General features: G+C 48.9%; 1 protein-coding gene across 1 annotated transcript in view; it reads left to right on the top strand.

Moving 5' to 3' along the window:
- The first annotated feature begins 5,146 nt into the window (after positions 1-5,146).
- LOC130358019 (interferon regulatory factor 6-like) overlaps positions 5,147-15,858 on the top strand; it is an 83,234-nt gene continuing 72,522 nt past the window's right edge. Inside the window, exon 1 of the mRNA XM_056560819.1 lies at positions 5,147-5,166. The gene's annotated coding sequence lies outside the window, so the exon portion shown is untranslated. The remainder of the gene's footprint in view (positions 5,167-15,858) is intronic.

Genomic DNA, 15,858 nt, shown 5'->3' with positions numbered 1-15,858 from the left:
CGGGACTGGGGACATGACGTCACGCCACCCCCCCTCCATTCATGTCTATGGGAGGGGGCGTCACGTCCCCAGTGTAAGTGATTTACAAAAGTAGGGGCTTCCACTTTTACCCCATCAGCCTTCCCCAATAATGTGTTTACAAGGTGCGCATATAATGCCTTGCCCGAGGGCTGACCTTCATCAATCACACAGTGATAGCCTATCCTAGCAATATACTATCCTTACATTATATAGGAATACCCCTTTAAATAGTATTTATAAATTTTTATCACCAGGCAATATTTACTTCCTATTTTTTATTCAAGGTTTGATGGTTGGCTGCTTTGCTCCTCTTCCAGTCTTTTCTTAAAAATTTTGTCTGGTTTTTTTTAAGTAAATTATCCTGTCATTATAGGTAGGGAGCAGTGCTGCCCTACTCTCACCCCAACCACTGTCGGCATCTACTTGGATGATCCCTAATGAGCCCTAAATAGCGGCCTCCAACAGGGAGACAGTTCCTACATTTAAATGGGCACAGTCAGATCCCAAAAATTTTTATATGTTGCTACTGATGAAAATTAAAGACCTTTTGTAATATGGTTGTTTAAATTTTTTTGAATATTAAATAAAGAAAATGGCTCCGGAAAATCCCACCATTAGGGGTCCCCATACCTACTGGGACACTAACTAGCCCTGCAGCAGCATCAGGCTTGTCCATGAGTCATGGACAGGAGATGACTCATAGACAAGGCTTCATGAGCAGACACACCAATCACCTCCCATCAACACAAGGGAGGGACACGCCCCTTCCCCTTTGAGGATTTCTAACACTGTGAGTTGAATTTTATAACACTCTGAGAGGGATTTTTGTAATAAATATAGATGATAGAGGCATAAAAAATGTTTGTACATGGTAAGGAATAGGTACTGAGTAAAAAATACTTTTTTTTTTTCGGGATCTGACAGGTATGCTTTAATATGTTCATAGGGTACTAAAAGGAGGGTCAGGCAGTTACAGGCCAGGTCACACACAGAAGCATTAGAGGACAATACAAAATAAAATAAAAAAAACAGGCAAGTGTCAAACCAGGAAGTCGGGGTCAGGTCCATACAGGGGCATACCTAGTGCTCCTTGTGCCCCTGGCGAGGTGCTGTGAGCCCCCTGAAAAAAAAAATTTACATTATTTTAGCAAAAAAATATACACGTAAGTCTAACCTAACATTCTTATCTTGTCTGAGCTGTTTTTAACACCTTAAGCACAAAGCTGAGCATGCATCATAGCTGGAAGGTCCCATCTGATCTCAGCAGCCGAGACCCGTGGCTAATGCCTGACATCGCTGATCAGGCCGATGCACTGCATTAAAGGGGTACTGCGCCGGAAACATTTAATCCCCTATCCAAAGAAGAGGACAACTTTAAGCATATTCATTTTCGTTAAAAATGTATTATTTTTTTAAATATATTTTATGTATTTTTTATGTATTGTTTCACACTGTTTCTTCTTCAGCTAAATGCCACCCCTGCACTCCCAAATTCATGTGTCCTTCTCCTCCAGACTCCTTTGCCCCCTCCCAAGAGCCCTAAGTACTCTCTATGGTCCCCTGCCCCCTCCCCAGACCCCTAAGTCCTCGCCACGGTCCTCTGCTCCCTCCCCAGACCCCTAAGTCCTATCCAGGCTCCTCTGCCCCCTCCCCAGACCCTTAATCCCTGATCCAGAAGGCTGTCAGAACATGATGTAGGACAGGAGATGTAGCTATGCAACAGCTGGAGAGCAGCAGATTTGAGAACACCAATCTAAACCAATATTCCTCAATCAATCGGTGGTGTGACATATACCCAATCACTCCCTGGCCCTCCACCCCTCTGCATCAATGTACAGTACATGCATGTATTTATGATAGATGTGTGTATGCATGATAGACATATAAAGGCAATGTGAGAATGAAAGAAAAACTCAGCAATTCACCACTGCTGCATAAATGAAGTTGGCTTTATTCCAAAGCTTGCTTCAAGACACACATCGTGGCAGAAGAGGGAAAGAGTGGAGGCAGGGGGTACTCGTGGAACAGCGCAGTTTTGTGCCTTTCTGGCACTTCAAGCCATGCAGACCCCATGATAGACATATGAATGATGGATGTGTGTATAATAGATGTGTGTATAATAGATGGATGTATGATAGATGTGCGAACTATCATACATACATTCACATATATAATACATATGTACACACATCTATCATACATACACACGTATACACATCTATCAATCATATATATACATCCCCCCCTCTATCCTCGGTTTCCTCAGCCTTACATCTCCCCCAGTCGCCCATCCTCCGTCCTCACCAACACCCCCTGCTTCCCCCCCCATCAATCATCCATACGCAACCACCCCATCCTCGGTTTCCTCAAACCCCACCCATCCTTGCTCTGCTCACCCTCGCCCCCCCTATCCTTGGTTCTCTCCAACACCCCCAAACCTTCTGATCGCCCCCCCCCCCCGCACCCATCTTTGTTATTTTGTTCTCCGTAGCTTCCCCTCCACACCCCTCAAATCTTTTTTTTTTTACCTTAAGTTTGCACTTGGAGCAGCTCCAGTGCTCCTTTTAATACAGACCTGGCCCGCACTCAGCAGCGGTGCTCGGGTCCCAGCTTTATGGTGTGGAGAGACGCAGAGGGAGTCACACCAGTGGGCACCACAAGTTATGTGACGTCATTGCGGCTCCCCTGTGCTCCTGGGACTACGGTCTGGGAAGCAGTGCAGCCGCAAGCAGCAATGAAGATGACTGCTGCGCTGCGGCATCCGATCCCACTGCCACTGGACTCCCAATGCTCGTCTTTATTAATTAAATAATTTTGGGCGACCTGATCTGTTTGGCGGCCTGCACCCTCACCAGGTGTGCGCCCTTGGGGAGGGGGGCCGGGTTCGCCAAACGGTAGGTACGCCACTGGGTCCAAATCAACAGTCAGAGGCAGGGTCAGGTAGCAGGCAGAAGTACAAAACTTCAGAAAACAGTTAGGAAGCAGTAGTAATTTGTTCCTGGAGAGATACAACAAATGGAAAATAACTCAAAATAGGAAAATAGGTCTAAACTAATGCTTTATGTTAGAAATAGTTGTATGTTCAGAATTAGTTATGAATTTCAGGAAAAATGTAATTCGCAACAAATGCGAATTTCCCCGCTATTCGATCTCACAAATTGATTCATTAAACGCCATTTAGTGCGGTCCAGGCTCCAGGGCATCTAAAATGGCAGATCCAAATGTGAGGACATGGGGCAAGGAATCATGGGAAGGCAGGAAAAGGGGTAGGCGGGATGACCCTGAATCACATGCAGCATGCAACCTATCAGCAGCCAGCCACCCCTGTGATGTCACTGCCCTATATAATCGCAGCCATCTTGCGGCCAGTCACTTCAGCCTTTTATTGTAGAGAGAAAAAGAGGGACAGACAGCGCTGTGTGTTGCACAGAAAAGCATTATTACAGCAGCGATTCAGCTCCCAGTCACTACAGCGTTCTAATACAGAGAGGGACCGAGAGCAGTGTGTTGCACAGAACAGCAGCGATTCACCTCAAGCCCAAATCCTGCCTAGAAGCACTGATAGGAAAGCAAGTGAGATTGAGAGAGAATTTTCGATGTAGTACACAGCGACTGTGTGCTGCAGCACTGGTGTGTACTGCTGGTGTTGTACACAAATACTGCACATTGTCCTCGCCTCATAAGTGCATATCACATACGTACATCTCAGTGGTGTACTATTTTGTTCCTGTTAAAGTCTTAAGGGCCTAGATACTGTGAAAGGCCAGGCAAAAGTACACACCGGCTGGTGTTGTACACAAATACTGTTTTAAGCGTACTGTAGCGCATTGTCCTCCCCTCATAAATGCATACCACATAAGTACATCTCAGTGGTGTACTATTTTGTTCCCTTTAAAGCCCTAAGGGCCTAAATACTGAGAAAGGCCAGCCAAAAATACACACCTGCTGGTGTTGTAGACAAATACTGTTTTAAGCATACTTGAGCGCATTGTCCTCAGAGTTCCCCTCACTCAGGTCTATGGAACAGACTGTTGCAGAGATTTCTACAACTTAAGCTGCCCACCTTTTAAATCCACCCTTGATGACCTTGTCATATTTAATATTACCTCTTTTTTTATAGCACTTTTATCACAGATTTTAGTGTTTTTTGCCGTTTGTGTTTTTTGCACTTGTATGTTCTGTAATCAGGGCTGTAGCTCTGATGAGGTGAGTGAGGCGATTGCTTCAGGTGCACTGTTGCAGGGGGGTGCAAGGTGGGTCCAGCACACATTACACTGAGGCATTGATTCCCAACCAGGGTGCCAGGACACTCTGGTGGGAAATATGGCGCTAACATTTTTAGATTTTTCTACCCAGGCCTGCGTACCAGGTGGGAGGGGAGTCTAAGTGCAGTGCAGGAAGGGTGATGCTGCAGTTTCAATCCTCGTGTATCCTCCCTCTCCTGTAGAGCAGCTCTGGACTCTGCATTCTCCCTGGTCCCTCCAAGGAATGATCTGGATGGAGGGAAGGTGCCGGGGCAACACTGATAGAGGCCTACTCAGCTTCAGGTAGTGCACCCCCACCCTTCTTTCACTCCTCTACACCTCTTTGTAACCCCTGGACACCCCTCTGTTGTCCCATACACCCTTCTGCTCTACACCCTTCTGTCACCCCTCTGTCACCCCTGTATGCCCCTCTGTCACCCATGTACACCCCTCTATGCCCCTGTCTCCCATGTACACCCCTCTGTCACTGTGTGGGGTAATGCAGGAGGCATTGTGTGTGCTTGGGGGGAGGGCTGGAGGCATTGTTGGAGATTTATCAAAACCTGTCGAAAGGAAAAGCCCACTTGCTCATAGCAACTAATCAGATTTCTTATTTAATTTTGCAAAGGCCTTGTTAAAAATGAAAGAAGCAAGCTTATTGATTGCTATGGGCAACTGGGCAACTTTTCCTCTGCACATGTTCTGATAAATCTTCCCCCTCGTGCATTGTGGGAAGGCTGGTGGCATTGTGTTTGGAGGAGGCTGGAGTCATTTGTAGGGAAAAGCAGAGGATAATGCTGGAAAAGCGCAACTAACACTAATATGTTTGTGTTGCAGGTTTCATGATGTCCTGTGCCAGATGGGGAAGAAAAAAAAAAAAGAGAACGACTCAGATTTTTTGGTAAGGGTGTCCCGCTAATTTTTTTTCAAAGGGGTGCCCCAAGCCAAAATGGGGGGGGGGGGCACAATTTGCTGTTCTCACCTCAGGAGCAAAAAGAGCTAGCTGCAGCTCTGTCTGTTGTGCACGTCACGTAACAATGTTTAGCACTTAGCTGATCGCTGTTATTTTCTGTTCCCGCCTCAGGAGCAAAAAGAGCTAGCTACAGCTCTGTCTGTAATGCACATCGTGTAACAATGTTTAGCACTTATCTGATTGCTGTTATTTTCTGTTCTCGCCTCAGGAGCAAAAAGAGCTAGCTACAACTCTGTCTGTAATGCACATCATGTAACAATGTTTAGCACTTAGCTGATCATGGTTATTTTCTGTTCTCGCCTCAGGAGCAAAAAGAGCTAGCTACAGCTCTGTCTGTAATGCACATCATGTAACAATGTTTAGCACTTATCTAATTGCTGTTATTTTCTGGTTTTGCCTCAGGGGCAAAAAGAGCTAGCTACAGCTCTGTCTCTAATGCACATCATGTAACAATGTTTAGCACTTAGCTGATCGCTGTTATTTTCTGTTCTTGCCTCAGGAGCAAAAAGAGCTAGCTACAGCTATGTCTGTAATGCACATCATGTAACAATGTTTAGCACTTAGCTGATCACTGTTATTTTCTGTTCTCGCCTCAGGAGCAAAAAGAGCTAGCTACAGCTCTGTCTGTAATGCACATCATGTAACAATGTTTAGCACTTAGCTGATCACTGTTATCTTCTGTTCTCGCCTCAGAAGCAAAAAGAGCTAGTAACAGCTCTGTCTGTAATGAACATCATGTAACAATGTTTAGCACTTAGCTGATCGCTGTTATAAGAGCCTTGTAGTTTGCAGACTTTTTTAACGACATTTTATAATTTATGAAAAGTGACTTATAAATTTTTAAACAATATTTAATATAATTTAAATAAATAATTGCTATACATAAAAGCCAGGTAAGAAGTCCAGAATGGAAGGTAACTCTTGTCACCACATTCTCATGGCATGGAGGACATTGCCAAAAGCATCTGCATGTACTGAATAACAGTATGATTTCACTAAACCAGCACACACCCTATGCGTGTTACAGCAAGGCAAAGTGTTCAACACCCCTATTGAGACACTCTGTAGGCCATTTTTTAATAGTGATTTGCCACAAATAAATTCGGACAGTAACAATTTCGGGGGGGAGGGGGGAATTCGGCGAAATTGGCCGAATCAAATTTTCCAAAAATTCGCTCATCTCTAGAAATAATCATTTCTGAAAATGTACTGTTTGAAAGATATAAGTTTATTTATACCCCATGTGCCTGCATTGTTTTGATAACTGTTGTCCTTGGTGATGACCTTAGGTGGGTCGCACATGCTCAGTTTAACTGCAGTCTTATTAAGTCTATGTGTTAAGACCCTTTTACACAGGTTCATTATTGAGTAAATGAGCTTTCCTAGGAATGCCCGTTTCTGCTCATCTGCCTGTGTAAAAGGTCCCAAGATCAGCTGACAAATGAGCAAACTTTTTTTTTTGTAGTATCTTTTGTGCGGTCATATACTGTAAATTATCGCTATTGGCCGCCCTGTGTAAACAAGGGCTAGCAGCCAACAGTGATCAATTGAATGGCACACAAATGATCCAGACGATTGAGTCATGTGATGGGTAAGCAAACAAGTGGTGATCAGCAAATCATTGCCTTCCTCCATTGGCCCCTATATAAGGGCCCTTACATGCAATAATAACAGCAACGTTTTATTGCCTGGCTTACTGGAATAGTCTAATTGTATATTTCCTCTGCTAGTGACTTTTTACACCCTGTTAACTTTCTCTTTGGTCTGGTTGACTAGCTCAGAGCTCTGCATGTTTTCCTGGGTATTCATACTGAATGCAATATTAACTGGGTCATCTGATATCAGTCTGTCTCTGCCTCTGTGATGCAGTTTCTGTGTTAAAGCAGGCCCGTCGCTACCGGACCGGCAAACCAAGCAATTACTTGGGGCCCTGAGCTGGCTGGGGGCCCCGAGCAGAGTTGGTGCTTGCACATCCAGTAGCGACGGGGCACTTCGGGGGGCCCGCACATTTCACATTTCAATTAAATTACCTTTGTAGGGCGCTGACCCCTTAAGAAACAAAGCAGGGCCGGCACCGGACAGGTCAGGGGCTGATGGGAGTAGAGACGTCACGTGCCCCGCGCAGGCACGCACGTCCACTCCGATCACCTGACCTGTCCCTGCTTATGTCCCCACGCGAACCTCCAGCATCCTCCGCCGCTGCAACGATCCCCGGCAGGGTAAGTAAACTGGTGCGGGGGGGGGGGGGGGGATGGGTAGGGGGATTGTATGGTGGTTAGGGGACTACAATGCTGATGAGAGGTGTGTGTGGGGGGGGGGGGAGTGTTATGGGGGTGATGAGAGGTGCAGGGGTGATAAGAGGTGCAGGGGGGGTGTTATGGGGTGATAAGAGGTGCAGGGGGGGTGTTCTGGTGGTGATAAGAGGTGCCCGGGGGGTGTTATGGGGGTGATAAGAGGTGCAGGGGGTGTTATGGGGGTGATAAGAGGTGCAGGGGGGTGTTATGGGGGTGATAAGAGGTGCAGGGGGGTGTTATGGGGGTGATAAGAGGTGCAGGGGTGTTGGGGGTGATAAGAGGTGTCGGGGGTGTGTTATGGGGGTGATAAGAGGTGCAGGGGGGTGTTATGGGGTGATAAGAGGTGCAGGGGGTGTTATGGGGGTGATAAGAGGTGCAGGGGTGTTGGGGGTGATAAGAGATGCAGGGGGATGTTATGGGGATGATAAGAGGTGCAGGGGTGTTATGGGGAATGTTATGGGGGGTGTTATGGGGGTGATGAGAGGTGCAGGGGGGAGTGTTATGTGGGTCATGAGAGGTGCAGTGGTGTTATGGGGGTCATGAGAGGTGCAGGGGGGTGTTATGGCGTTGATAAGAGATGCAGGGAGGGGTGTTATGGGGGTGATAAGAGATGCAGGGACGGGTGTTAAGGGGGTGATGAGAGGTGCCCCCCCCCCCTGCACCTCTCCTTATCACCTCCCAATAACCCCCCCTGGTTATAGTAGTAATCAGGAGAGGGGCGGGGGGGAAGTTATAGTAATGATGAGGAGAGGTTTGGCGGGGGGGGGGTTACGGGGAGTGATAAGGACACAGAGGATAAGAGGGGTGTATATGTATATATGATGTGTATTCATGTGTGGCAGTATTGTATTCAGTGGATACAGTGTGGAGCAGCATTATATTCAGGGTACAGTGTGTGGCAGCATTATATTCAGGGTACATTGTGTGGCAGAATTATATTTAGTGGGTATAGCATGTGGCAGTATTATATTCAGGGTACAGTGTGTGGCAGTATGACATTTAGTGGGTACAGCATGTGGCAGTATTATATTCAGGGTACAGTGTGTGTCAGTATTATATTTAGTGGGTACAGTGTGTGGCAGTATTACATTTAGTGGGTACAGTGTATGGCAGTATTCAAGTTACAGTGTGTGCAGTATTATATTCAGTGGATACAGTGTGTGGCAGTATTATATTCAGGGTAAAGATAACAGAGAAGATATCACTCAAGTCAGAAGACATCACTCAGTTCACTGATATAATTGTGTGTTCTCCTCACTGTCCCATCAGAGCTGTAGTCACTTGTAAGTTCTGCAGTGAGGATGGGTAAAACTGTGTCCAATCTGTGTCTCTCCAGCTGTTACAAAACTACAACTCCCATTGCCAGAGGCTCTTCAGACATTATGGGAGTTTTAGCTTTCCAACAGCTGGAGAACCACTTCAACCGAGGTGATCGGTGGGGGTCTCAGCAGTCAGACCCCCCACCCAAAAAAATGTCCCTGGGGGGGGTCTGGACAGGGGGTATGGGTAGGGAACACTGCTGCACCTAATGTGGGGGGAACACTGCCTGCCTAATGTGGGGGGAACACTGCCTGCCTAATGTGGGGAGAACTATGCTGCACCTAATGTGGGGGGAACTCTGCTGCACCTAATGTGGGGAGAACACTGCTGCACCTAATGTGCGTCGTATCAACGTTCGCTCACGTTGCGCTCTCAGAATTCAAGGGCCGGCCCCAGAGCGTGACGTGCGTGAACATCAAAGGGGGGGGGCCTCCATGTCCATTTTGCTTGGGGCCCCCAAATTCCTTCAAATGGCCCTGTGTTAAAGAGTACCTCTCATGATCTTGTTAAATTTTATAATCCTCCCAGTTCACTGCCCCCATCATGATAAACCACCCACAGCCTTTATTTTTAATTATTTGTTAGTTTTCTACCTTGATATTGCTCTGTATTTTCTGCTCATCTCAGTCAGATTCACAGACTGGGAAGGGGCATTAACCATTAGGCGTGATATCACCTGAAGCCATACAGGGGAGAATTCCCTCCCTCACACTGCTACTGTCACGATGCCGGCTGGCGGGTAGTGGATCCTCTGTGCCAGAGAGGGATTGGCGTGGACCGTGCTAGTGGATCGGTTCTAAGTCACTACTGGTTTTCACCAGAGCCCGCCGCAAAGCGGGATGGTCTTGCTGCGGCGGTAGTGACCAGGTCGTATCCACTAGCAACGGCTCAACCTCTCTGGCTGCTGAAGATAGGCGCGGTACAAGGGAGTAGACAGAAGCAAGGTCGGACGTAGCAGAAGGTCGGGGCAGGCAGCAAGGATCGTAGTCAGGGGCAACGGCAGGAGGTCTGGAACACAGGCTAGGAACATACAAGGAACGCTTTCACTGGCACAATGGCAACAAGATCCGGCAGGGAAGTGCAGGGGAAGTGAGGTGATATAGGGAAGTGCACAGGTGAAGACACTAATTGGAATCACTGCGCCAATCAGCGGCGCAGTGGCCCTTTAAATCGCAAAGACCCGGCGCGCGCGCGCCCTAGGGAGCGGGGCCGCGCGCGCCGGGACAGGACCGAGGGAGAGCGAGTCAGGTACGGGAGCCGGGGTGCGCATCGCGAGCGGGCGCTACCCGCATCGCGAATCGCATCCCGGCTGGAAGCAGAATCGCAGCGCCCCGGGTCAGTGGATCTGACCGGAGCGCTGCAGCGGAGAGAGTGTAGCGAGCGCTCCGGGGAGGAGCGGGGACCCGGAGCGCTCGGCGTAACAGTACCCCCCCCCTTGGGTCTCCCCCTCTTTTTAGGGCCTGAGAACCTGAGGAGCAGACTTTTATCTAGGATGTTGTCCTCAGGTTCCCAGGATCTCTCTTCAGGACCACAACCCTCCCAGTCCACTAGAAAAAAAGTTTTCCCTCTGACCTTTTTAGAGGCTAAGATCTCTTTGACAGAGAAGATGTCCGAGGAGCCGGAAACAGGAGTGGGAGGAACAGATTTGGGAGAAAAACGGTTGAGGATGAGTGGTTTAAGAAGAGAGACGTGAAAGGCATTAGGGATACGAAGAGAAGGAGGAAGAAGAAGTTTGTAAGAGACAGGATTAATTTGACACAAAATTTTGAAAGGACCAAGATAGCGTGGTCCCAACTTGTAGCTAGGGACACGGAAGCGGACATATTTAGCGGAGAGCCATACCTTGTCTCCAGGGGAAAAAACGGGAGGAGCTCTTCTTTTCTTATCCGCGAACCTCTTCATGCGTGATGAAGCCTGTAGGAGAGAATTTTGGGTCTCTCTCCATATAATGGAAAGGTCACGAGAAATTTCATCCACAGCGGGCAGACCAGAGGGCAAGGGGGTAGGGAGGGGGGGAAGAGGGTGACGGCCGTACACCACGAAAAATGGGGATTTGGAGGAAGATTCAGAGACTCTGAAGTTATACGAGAATTCGGCCCATGGAAGGAGATCTGCCCAGTCATCCTGGCGGGAGGAAACAAAATGTCGCAAATAATCACCCAAGACTTGGTTAATTCTTTCTACTTGTCCATTGGACTGGGGATGATATGCAGAAGAAAAATTTAATTTAATCTTGAGTTGTTTACAGAGAGCCCTCCAGAATTTAGACACGAATTGGACGCCTCTATCCGAGACGATCTGCGTAGGCAATCCGTGAAGACGAAAAATGTGTACAAAAAATTGTTTAGCCAACTGAGGCGCTGAAGGAAGACCAGGAAGAGGGATGAAATGTGCCATTTTGGAGAATCGATCAACGACCACCCAAATAACAGTGTTGCCACGGGAAGGGGGTAAATCAGTAATAAAATCCATACCAATCAGAGACCAAGGCTGTTCGGGGACAGGCAGGGGATGAAGAAAACCAGCGGGCTTCTGGCGAGGAGTCTTATCCCGGGCACAGATAGTGCAGGCTCGCACAAAGTCCACAACATCCGTCTCCAGAGTCGGCCACCAATAGAAGCGGGAGATGAGTTGCACAGATTTCTTGATGCCCACATGACCAGCGAGATGGGAGGAGTGACCCCATTTGAGGATTCCGAGGCGTTGGCGTGGAGAAACAAAGGTCTTTCCTGGAGGAGTTTGCCTGATGGAGGCTGGAGAAGTGGAGATCAGGCAGTCAGGTGGAATGATGTGTTGCGGAGAGAGTTCAACTTCTGAGGCATCCGAGGAACGAGAGAGAGCATCGGCCCTAATGTTCTTATCGGCAGGACGAAAGTGAATCTCAAAATTAAATCGGGCAAAGAACAGAGACCACCGGGCCTGGCGAGGATTCAGCCGTTGGGCAGACTGGAGGTAGGAGAGGTTCTTGTGGTCGGTGTAAATAATAACTGGAAATCTTGATCCCTCCAGCAGATGCCTCCATTCCTCAAGTGCTAATTTAATGGCTAGAAGCTCTCGATCCCCGATGGAGTAGTTCCTCTCCGCCGGAGAGAAGGTCCTAGAAAAAAAACCACAAGTGACAGCATGCCCGGAAGAATTTTTTTGTAAAAGAACAGCTCCAGCTCCCACTGAGGAGGCATCAACCTCCAATAGGAAGGGTTTGGAAGGGTCAGGTCTGGAGAGCACGGGAGCCGAAGAAAAGGCAGACTTGAGTCGTTTAAAGGCGTCTTCCGCTTGAGGAGGCCACGACTTGGGATCGGCATTTTTTTTGGTTAAAGCCACGATAGGAGCCACAACGGTAGAAAAATGTGGAATAAATTGCCTGTAATAATTGGCGAACCCCAAAAAGCGTTGGATAGCACGGAGTCCGGAGGGGCGTGGCCAATCTAAGACGGCAGAGAGTTTGTCTGGATCCATTTGTAGTTCCTGGCCAGAGACCAAATATCCTAGAAAAGGAAGAGATTGGCATTCAAACAGACATTTCTCAATTTTGGCATAGAGTTGATTGTCACGAAGTCTCTGAAGAACCATACGGACATGCTGGCGGTGTTCTTCTAGATTGGCAGAGAAAATTAGGATATCGTCCAGATATACAACAACACAGGAGTATAGCAGATCACGAAAAATTTCATTGACAAAGTCTTGGAAGACAGCAGGGGCGTTGCACAGGCCAAAGGGCATGACCAGATACTCAAAGTGTCCATCTCTGGTGTTAAACGCCGTTTTCCACTCATCCCCCTCTCTGATGCGGATGAGGTTATAGGCGCCTCTTAAGTCCAATTTAGTAAAGATGTGGGCACCTTGGAGGCGATCAAAGAGTTCAGAGATGAGGGGTAGGGGGTAGCGGTTCTTAACCGTGATTTTATTAAGACCGCGGTAGTCAATGCAAGGACGTAGGGAGCCATCTTTTTTGGACACAAAGAAAAATCCAGCTCCGGCAGGAGAGGAGGATTTACGGATAAAGCCCTTTTTTAAATTTTCCTGGACATACTCAGACATGGCAAGAGTCTCTGGGGCAGAGAGAGGATAAATTCTGCCCCGGGGTGGAGTAGTACCCGGGAGGAGGTCGATAGGGCAATCATAAGGCCTGTGAGGAGGTAGAGTCTCAGCTTGTTTTTTGCAGAAAACATCCGCGAAGTCCATATAGGCCTTAGGGAGACCGGTTACTGAGGGAACCACAGAGTCACGGCAAGGGTTACTGGGAACCGGTCTTAGACAGTCCTTGGAACAAGAGGGCCCCCAACTCTTGATCTCCCCAGTGGACCAATCCAGGGTTGGGGAATGAAGTTGAAGCCAGGGAAGTCCAAGGAGAATTTCCGAGGTGCAATTGGGGAGGACCAAAAGTTCAATCCTCTCGTGATGAGATCCGATGCTCATTAGAAGGGGCTCCGTGCGGAAGCGTATGGTACAGTCCAATCTTTCATTGTTTACACAATTGATGTAAAGGGGTCTGGCGAGACTGGTCACTGGGATGTTGAACCTGTTGACGAGAGAGGCCAAAATAAAATTTCCTGCAGATCCAGAGTCCAAGAAGGCCACGGTAGAGAAGGAGAAGGCAGAGGCAGACATCCGCACAGGCACAGTAAGACGTGGAGAAGCAGAGTAGACATCAGGGACTGTCTCACCTTTGTGCGGAGTCAGCGTACGTCTTTCCAGGCGGGGAGGACGGATAGGACAATCCCTCAGGAAGTGTTCGGTACTAGCACAGTACAGGCAGAGGTTCTCCATGCGGCGTCGTGTCCTCTCTTGAGGTGTCAGGCGAGACCGGTCGACCTGCATAGCCTCCACGGCGGGAGGCACAGGAACAGATTGCAGGGGACCAGAGGAGAGAGGAGCCGAGGAGAAGAAACGCCTCGTGCGAACAGAGTCCATATCTTGGCGGAGCTCCTGACGCCTTTCGGAAAAACGCATGTCAATGCGAGTGGCTAGGTGAATAAGTTCATGTAGATTAGCAGGAATTTCTCGTGCGGCCAGAACATCTTTAATGTTGCTGGATAGGCCTTTTTTAAAGGTCGCGCAGAGGGCCTCATTATTCCAGGACAATTCTGAAGCAAGAGTACGGAATTGTACGGCATACTCGCCAACGGAAGAATTACCCTGGACCAGGTTCAACAGGGCAGTCTCAGCAGAAGAGGCTCGGGCAGGTTCCTCAAAGACACTTCGGATTTCCGAGAAGAAGGAGTGTACAGAGGCAGTGACGGGGTCCTTGCGGTCCCAGAGCGGTGTGGCCCATGACAGGGCTTTTCCGGACAGAAGGCTGACTACGAAAGCCACCTTAGACCTTTCAGTGGGAAACAGGTCCGACATCATCTCCAGATGCAGGGAACATTGGGAAAGAAAGCCACGGCAAAACTTAGAGTCCCCATCAAATTTATCCGGCAAGGATAGGCGTAGCCCAGGAGCGGCCACTCGCTGCGGAGGAGGTGCAGGAGCTGGCGGAGGAGATGACTGCTGAAGCTGTGGTAGTAACTGTTGTAGCATAACGGTCAGTTGAGACAGCTGTTGGCCTTGTTGCGCTATCTGTTGTGACTGCTGGGCGACCACCGTGGTGAGGTCAGCGACAACTGGCAGAGGAACTTCAGCGGGATCCATGGCCGGATCTACTGTCACGATGCCGGCTGGCGGGTAGTGGATCCTCTGTGCCAGAGAGGGATTGGCGTGGACCGTGCTAGTGGATCGGTTCTAAGTCACTACTGGTTTTCACCAGAGCCCGCCGCAAAGCGGGATGGTCTTGCTGCGGCGGTAGTGACCAGGTCGTATCCACTAGCAACGGCTCAACCTCTCTGGCTGCTGAAGATAGGCGCGGTACAAGGGAGTAGACAGAAGCAAGGTCGGACGTAGCAGAAGGTCGGGGCAGGCAGCAAGGATCGTAGTCAGGGGCAACGGCAGGAGGTCTGGAACACAGGCTAGGAACATACAAGGAACGCTTTCACTGGCACAATGGCAACAAGATCCAGCAGGGAAGTGCAGGGGAAGTGAGGTGATATAGGGAAGTGCACAGGTGAAGACACTAATTGGAATCACTGCGCCAATCAGCGGCGCAGTGGCCCTTTAAATCGCAAAGACCCGGCGCGCGCGCGCCCTAGGGAGCGGGGCCGCGCGCGCCGGGACAGGACCGAGGGAGAGCGAGTCAGGTACGGGAGCCGGGGTGCGCATCGCGAGCGGGCGCTACCCGCATCGCGAATCGCATCCCGGCTGGAAGCAGAATCGCAGCGCCCCGGGTCAGTGGATCTGACCGGAGCGCTGCAGCGGAGAGAGTGTAGCGAGCGCTCCGGGGAGGAGCGGGGACCCGGAGCGCTCGGCGTAACAGCTACACACCGCCTAGAGCAGTTCAGTGTGAGATGAGCTATGATTGGCTAAGGCCCAGGAGAGGTGAGTGGATAGTTGAGCGTTAGGCTCACAATTTGTGCTAGGGTCCCATCCTAAATGAGGCCACCTCCCCGTGGTGGATAAGGGACACGTTTTGATCAAAAAGTGCGCTAAGAGCCTAAATTTTTTGACCAATGTGTGCTGCTGCAATCCTCTTTTTTTGTATACTCTGTATCTGCCACAGCAGTGTGCACCCATGTATTAGGCTGTTGTGCTGGCTATCTTTCTTTTTTCTTGTATGTACAATTCAGGGGGAAATGGCACCCTCTTTAGCTGTGCACCCCTACCCCTTTTTCACAGGTGGAGTTTTAAATGGATCCAGCATGTCACCCAGTCAGAGGCTATATGCCCAGGAGAGGTGAGTGGATAGTTGAGCGTTAGGCTCAGAATTTGTGCTATAGTCCCATCCTAAATGAGGCCACCTCCCCGTGGTGGATGGGGGACACGTTTTGATCAAAAAGTGCGCTAAGAGCCTCAATTTTTTTGACCAATGTGTGCTGCTGCAATCCTCTTTTTTTTGTATACTCTCTCTCTAGATATATATATATATATATATTGGTACCCAACAAATTTTGAGAAAAAAAAACGCCAAAGGGGC

This window comes from Hyla sarda, chromosome 2, assembly GCF_029499605.1.
Source record: "Hyla sarda isolate aHylSar1 chromosome 2, aHylSar1.hap1, whole genome shotgun sequence".
NCBI classification, from domain to species: domain Eukaryota; kingdom Metazoa; phylum Chordata; class Amphibia; order Anura; family Hylidae; genus Hyla; species Hyla sarda.
The sequence above is the reverse complement of the archived record's forward strand: the minus strand, read 5'-3'. Positions and strand labels throughout refer to the sequence as shown.